This window comes from Elaeis guineensis, chromosome 1 (genome assembly GCF_000442705.2).
Source record: "Elaeis guineensis isolate ETL-2024a chromosome 1, EG11, whole genome shotgun sequence".
Lineage (NCBI taxonomy): Eukaryota > Viridiplantae > Streptophyta > Magnoliopsida > Arecales > Arecaceae > Elaeis > Elaeis guineensis.
The window spans coordinates 24,117,253-24,124,796 of NC_025993.2; the positions used below are offsets into that span (position 1 = coordinate 24,117,253).

The following is a 7,544-nucleotide window of genomic DNA, read 5'->3' on the forward strand; positions in this document are numbered from 1 at the left end:
CAAAAGAAAAAGAGAGAGGATCCACAATATACAAGAGAGATTGTGAAAGAGAAAAGCAAGAGCATTCAAAGAGAGGATCTTTCGAGCATATTGTTCAACCTTGATCAAGAGATCTTTCAAAGCCTTCAAGAAGTTCTCAATCAAAGATCATCTTCTTCTCAAGCATTCATTCAAGCGTTCATCCACCTTGAGAAAATCCAAAAGGAGTTTCTTCATTTGAGTAAAGTGTTTTCAATGTTATATTCGCTCATTTAAGGAGCTGTTATTGTATTAATTTGTGCTCTAAGCTATTTTACTCTTTGTGAGTATTTGTTCTTATTTTTGGAGGATTTCCAAAACAAGGGAAGGTTGATCCGAACCTGAAATCGGAGTGTTTTGGGTTAGCTTGTACCCGAGAAACAAGTAGACTAGCTTGGGATAGCTAGTGTCAGAGTTTCCGACGTTTGTATTCGGGTTGAATACAAGTATAGTGGATTGAAATTCCCAAGTAGGAGCTTGGGGAGTGGATGTAGGTGCAAGGTTGGCACCGAACCACTATAAATCTTTGTGTTTGTGGTGTGCTTTATTGTTTCTCTTTATATCCTTGCATTCTTGCTTTAGGTAATTAATCTTGAATTAAAGTCTTTGTTCTCATTCATCATAAGTAATTAATTAAGCCTAAAATTTTTAGAAACCCAATTCACCCCCCCTCTTGGGTTGCATAGCTGGGCAACAAGTGGTATCAGAGCCCGGTGCTCTAGCCCTTCTTTGATCTAACAATCAAAGAGCCAAAGACCTATGGCAACCCATGTCGGTACTTTTCTAGCCGAGGGGCAATCTACAAACCGACCTCCACTTTTCAATGGGTCTAATTACACCTATTGGAAAGCTCGGATGAAGATATTCATACAAGCACTCGATTATGATATGTGGAGTATCATAGCGAACGGTCCTCACACACCCACCAAGATTACAGATGGTGAGGAGTCAACCAAACCCGAGAAAGAATGGGATGAGGTTGATAAGAAATTGGCACAATTAAATGCTAAAGCTATGAATGTTTTTTATTGTGCACTAGATGCAAATGAATTTAATCGTATTTCTACTTGTGCATCTGCTAAAGAAATATGGGATAGGTTAGAAGTAACCCATGAGGGAACAAGTCAAGTAAAAGAGTCTAAAATAAACATGCTTGTACATAAATATGAATTGTTTAAAATAGAGCATGATGAGTCCATAACTGCTATGTTTTCTCGTTTTACTGATATAATTAATGGTTTGAAGAGTCTTGGCAAATCTTATACTAACAGTGAGCTAGTAAGGAAGATTCTCAGGTCATTGCCAAGAACTTGGGAAGCCAAGGTGACTGCCATCCAAGAAGCCAAGGACTTGAACACTCTACCTCTAGAAGAGCTTCTTGGATCCTTGATGACTCATGAACTTAGCATGAAGCAACATCAAGAGGATGAAGTCAAAAAGAAAAGAACCATTGCCCTCAAATCCACAGCGTCACCTGATGATGAAACGGATGACTCTGAAGATGAAGAACAGGATGAAGAGATGGCACTCATCACCCAAAAATTTAAGAAATTTCTAAGAAAAAGGAAACAGGGGATGAGAAAGAAGTTCACAAAAGGGGAACAAAGCAAAGAGAAAGAGAAAGATCAACCCCTTATATGCTACGAGTGCAAGAAGGCGGGATATTTCAGATCCGAATGTCCACAACTGAAGAAAGGTCCCAAAAAGTTCAAAAAGAAAGCAATGATGGCGACCTGGAGTGCGAGTGATGACTCAAGCTCTGACGAGGAAACCTCAACAGAACAAGCCAACCTGTGCCTGATGGCACACGAAAATGAGGTAACTTCTGAATCCACTAGTGAATTTACTTTTGAAGAATTGCATGAAGCATTCTATGATTTAATTGATGAATTAAAGAAACTAGGGATGAAAAACAAAGAACTGAAATTGGAAAATCAGTCCTTAGTGAAACAAGCTGAAAACCTTTCAATTGAAAAATCCACCTTGATTCAAGAAAATCAAAACTTAAAAAATAAAATTAACAAGCTGAAACCTATAGTAGATAAGTTCACCTTAAGTTCAAACAAACTAAATATGATTCTTGATAATCAGAAAGTTATATATGATAAGGCTGGACTTGGCTATAAACCCCTGAAGAAACAAAAATTTCTGAAGAATATTTATGAAAATTATTCAAGCAACAAGGCTACAAATATTACTTGTTTCAAATGTGGAAGAATAAGACATAAATCATACACATGTCTTATTAACAAATATGCAAACACAAAGAAAATATGGGTTCCAAAAGGAACCATTTTGACTAACCTAAAAGGACCCAAGAAAGCTTGGGTACCTGATGCGTAGTCGTTGATAGCACCAAAAATAACTCTACTCACTACGTAGGTAGGATGAGTCGAGATCGTATCCTCAGGGACCTTGGGCTAAGTTGAGATTGCAAGGTAAAAGAAAGAAGCGTTGTTTTTGATTTAGAAAATAAATTATCGTAAAATTGAGGTAATTAAAAAAAATAAAGAGCTCGGGAGTTTTGAATTAATTTGCACTAGCAGAGTTGTATCTCTTTTTTAACTAAATAGATGTGATTAATCTTAGGAAAAATACCTGTCTTTCCTCGGCACGCTCCGTACCCGTAGATCATGGCGCGTCTCCGGAAAGACTAGGTACACAACTCTTCTTTCCTCGGCACGCCCCGTATCCGTAGATCACGACGCGTCTCCGAAAAGTAAAAGTTGTTCCTAATATTAATCTAACAAGAAAGCATAAATAAAAGCATATGATAGGGAGAAAATAAAGAACTCATGACAATTTAAATAAAAAGTATAATCTTTATTGCATATAAAGAAATACAGGAAAGTTTAGAACAATAAACCATCTCTGTGTCGTTACAAAATTTCTTCTCCACTCCCGAGACTGCTAGCCTAGCTGCTCATGAAGTAGTCCCTTTCTATTCCTCTATGCAAGGCTCTAGAAGAATTTCTGGGCTCCCCTCTAATGGGAGTACAAAAGTATTTTTATAGGTGTTAGGAGGGAGGAGTTTTACATGATTTTTCGATGTAGGACTAAAAAAAATACAAATCTTTCAAAACATTTCTAAATATTATTTTTTTCTTTATTTTCAACTTGTCTGCAATGTGCCCACACCCGCGAGATGCCGCACCCGTGCCCGCATCAGTGCCCGTCCCTCATCCGCGCCCGTCCCTGTGCGTCCACGCCGCGTCACTGCGCGTCCACGCCGCGTCACTGCGCGTTGTTCACGCCGCGTCACTGTTCACGCGCACTGTTCACGCGCTGCTGTGAGCATTTGAATTCACGTAAACACTTTTTTTGTATATTTCAAAAAGAAACAAAAATTCCTTCATAATGACATCTATATCCTTTTTGGATTCCTTGCATAGTATCTTCATTTTCTATAATACCGGATGCGTCTTTCTTTTATTTTAATTTTATTTTAAGTCCAATTTTCTTCAAACTGGAATCTTTTTGATCTATGAATCGGACTCTTTGTATCGGCGATCACCTTTCCTGTAAAACATAGAAAGAAACATCAAATTCTTAATAAATAAGATAAATTAAATATAATTTTTTAATTTAAAATACTTAAATTAAGTGTTTATCACACCCCCCAACTTGAATTTTGCTCGTCCTCGAGTAAAATAGATATATCAGCATCGTGTACCGACTTGATTTTGAATAAAAAGTAGGTTAGACATCCCAAAAGGTAGATGATACTTGGTCAGACCATTAAAAAGATATTTCATTGGATTATCAATTTGACCCAATTAGTGGTTGAGTATTAACTAAAGAAATTTCAGAGCTTTTCTTTCACCAACTCTCCACTTTACTCTTTAAATCCTCTAACTTAATGGGAAAAAGGTTTATTATCTTCTTGCAATTTAGTCTCTTTTTTTTTTTTTCTTTATATATATATATATATATATATATATATATATAACATTGCCTACCTTTTTATGCGAACCACAACGCTTACTTAGGCGAAAGGGCCCGGTTACTCAGTAGGAGACCAATGTTGTTTTTCTCTCTCTTTTTTTTTTTTTTTTTTTTTTTTTTTTTTTTTTTAAGGAGAAGTTTTGCATACCTCGATCTTTCCACCCAATTTTTCATGAAGCAGATTCTTTATTGAGATCAGTAAGAAGAGGGTTGTAGAATCACTCCTAAAATTTGGTCTAGTTCAAACCCTACCATTCATTGAGTTTTCTTAATAATTTATTCCTCAGTATCTCTAAAATTATCTTGACCGTTAATCATTCATTTATTAGGATGCCTAATTGACTCTTAATCAAAATAAAATTTGAATACACAAAACTAATTATTTCTGACCATACTCGAGGATTTGATTAATCCCTTCCCCCCCAACTTAATCTACATTGTCCTCAATGGAGTAGGAAAGCAAAGAAAATAAAAGGAGAGAGTGCACCTGGGATAATTTTGCTTCGGAAGTTGAAGATAGCTTCATTGATTAATAGGCTCTTGTTCTAAATTCCTGCAGCTGCGATAAAGTAAAAAAAATATGAAATCGTTGGGTTGCCTCCCAACAAGCGCTAAGTTTTATGTCTTCAGCCAGACGTCATATGCGATAAAACCAACAAAAGATGGGTAATGGCTCATACTTGATTGTCCATGGAGGAGTGGTTTTATCATGTGGTGTATCCAACAATATGTTAACTTCTTTCATATATCTCTTAAAGTCATACACTCCAAAGTGAGCCAAGCAAGTATCTAAAGGTGCTAGAATTGTGGGTGTTGCATCTTCTATAATATCTTCTAGTGTATCTACTTTGAAGCAACTATCCATTGATGGTTCTTGGGAAGCACCAAACACATTCAGTCTCAGTTTCTTATTCCCAAACGATACGTCCATGACTCCTGTCCTACAATTGATGCATGCATTCGCCGTAGCTAGGAAAGGTCGTCCTAAGATAATGGGAATTTGTCTGGGGTTGCCACTTAATTCCATATCGAGAACCAGAAAATCAACTGGAAAGTAAAACTCATCTACCTTGACCAAGACATCCTTAAGCATTCCACGTGGTTTTTTAATTGATCTGTCGGCTAACTGTAATGTGACTGATGTGGGTTTCAGTTTTCCGAATCCAAAAAGTTCATACACCGAACTAGGTAAAAGATTCACACTTGCCCCTAAATCTAGAAGAGCTTTTTCAATGTGATAATCTCCTATAACACAGGAAATGATGGGGGCTCCTGGGTCTTTAAGCTTTGGAGGAGTGGCATGCTGGACGACAGAACTAGCCTGTTCAGTGAGACGTACTTTTTTTGGGATTTGTGATCTAGATTTACGTTTTTGGGTGCACAAATCCTTCAAAAATTTGGCATAAGCAGGGACCTGTTTGATTGCGTCTAGAAGGGGAAGATTAATTTGGACTTGCTTAAATAATTCCAACATCTCATCGATTTTTCCTCCCTTCTTATCTGCAGGAATAGGGGCTTTCAGGGCATCCGGAAATGGGGCTTTAGGCAAGTAAGATAATTCCGGTGCAGTTGGTTCCTTCTCTATTTTCAGGTCCTCCTTATTCCTGGGTGATTTGGATTCGGTTAGAGGTTTAGGGTCAGTCTCATTGGTTTTACTAGTGTGTTCAATGACCTTCCCACTTCTCAGAGTCATGATTGATTTGGCATGTTCAAAAAAAGCTTCTGGAGTATTATAACTCTCAATCACAAATTGCCCTCTTGGGTTGCTCTCGGGTTGGCTAGGTAATTTTCCTTCTTCCCTCCTACTGAATGCAGTCGCTAGTTGACCTATTTGGGTCTCTAGCTTGGCAATGGATTGTGTGTGGGAGTTAAGGATCTGAGTGTTGACTTCTAATCTTTCTAGTGCTTTCAGGACTTTTTCCTCAAAAGCTGAGCTGTGACCAGTAGTAGATGGTTGAGGAACATTTTGGAATTGATGGTATGGTCCATGCCTATATGTTGGGTCTTGATATTGAGGTCGAGGTGTGGCAGGACCAACCACTGGTTGTGGTCTCCAGGAAAAATTTGGATGGTTTCTCCAGTCGGGGTTATAAGTGTTCGAATATGGATCGTTTCCTGATCTGCGAGCTTGTTGGACTTGAGCTTGCTGAACCTGCTCATGCACAAACTCAGGAAATTGAGGTGCGGCTGGGCATTCACTAACAAAATGGTTCAGACTTGCACACAATGCACAAACTTCTTGGATTGGATTAGGTGGAATCGGGGATTGTCCAGTGTTTAGAAGACGATCTAATTTTTGGGACAGTTCATCTACCTTTTGATGGATATCTATGGCATTTCCTACTTCATATATTCCACCTCTTTTGGAGTTTAACATGGGTTTATCTCTAATGGAGGCAGACATATGATGTAATGAATTTTCACTTAAAATTTCAAACAGTTGCCATGCCTCATCCTCACTTTTTAGCATAAATGTCCCACCGCATGATGCATCGACCATTTGTCGATGTCTTTCAGAGAGCCCATCATAAAAATATTGGATTAACTGCCACTTGGGTACAGCATGGTGGGAACATTTTCTAATAAGGTCTTTTAATCTCTCCCATGTTTCATGAAACATTTCTCCATCTAATTGGGAAAAACTAGTTATGGCTTTCCTTATTTGATTAGTTTTTCCTATGGGAAAATATTTCTTGAGAAACTCTCCTTGCAGCTGGTCCCAGGTTGATATAGTCATGGAATCCAAAGTATGTAGCCAGTATTTGGCTTTGTCCTTAAGTGAGAAAGGGAATAATTTCAACCTAAGAGCATCATCAGAGAAGTTGTGAATTTTGACAGTTGAGCATATTTCAAGAAATTCCTCAAGATGTTTATAAGGGTCTTCATTACTAAGTCCATAAAATGAAGGTAACATTTGGATGATACTGGACTTAATTTCATATTGAGTGGCCTCCACAGGGGGTACTTGAATACAAGGAGAGTAGGTATATGTGGAAGGAGTAAAGTACTCCTTCAATTGCTTGGGGGGATCATTCTCCTGATTTCGGCCCATCTTTTTATGTCTGTTGGCTCTGAAGGTTCTTTCTATTTCTGGATCAAAAGGTTGGATTTCTGGTCGTAACGATCTACGGCCAAGCATATACCTTACAATTATACTGTAGAGCACACACAGAATTTTTTTTTTTAATATATATTTTTATAATAAAGTGAGAAAAGAATGAAGAAAATCTAAAGAGAAGAACCTAAGAATCTTAAATCTATGAAAAGGGAGAAATTAATTAATGTTTAGATGTTAATTGCAATCAACTTAAACAATCATAGACTCTCTATCCTACGGTTAACTTAGATCTAGACAGCTCCTAACTTTCAAGATTGCTTTTGAGCACTCCAAGCTCAAGACTGACTAACTGACTCGGCCAGGTAAGCGTAAGATGTGGGAGGTTCCCTGCTCGTTGCTTTTCTTAGACACCAACTAAGTTGGCCAGGTCAGTCAACGGAACCAATTGAAAACCACTTTCTTTAACCACTTGCCTTAGACACCGAGCAATTAACCAATCCGCACTCGGTTCAACTCTAGAGCT

The 7,544-nt window shown here is 37.9% G+C and overlaps 1 non-coding gene across 1 annotated transcript; it reads left to right on the forward strand.

Annotated features, from left to right (window-relative positions):
- Positions 1-6,522: 6,522 nt before the first annotated feature.
- On the forward strand, positions 6,523-6,628 carry LOC140854886 (small nucleolar RNA R71). Its single transcript, XR_012137980.1, has one exon. It is a non-coding gene; the product is annotated as a small nucleolar RNA R71 (small nucleolar RNA).
- Positions 6,629-7,544: the final 916 nt, after the last annotated feature.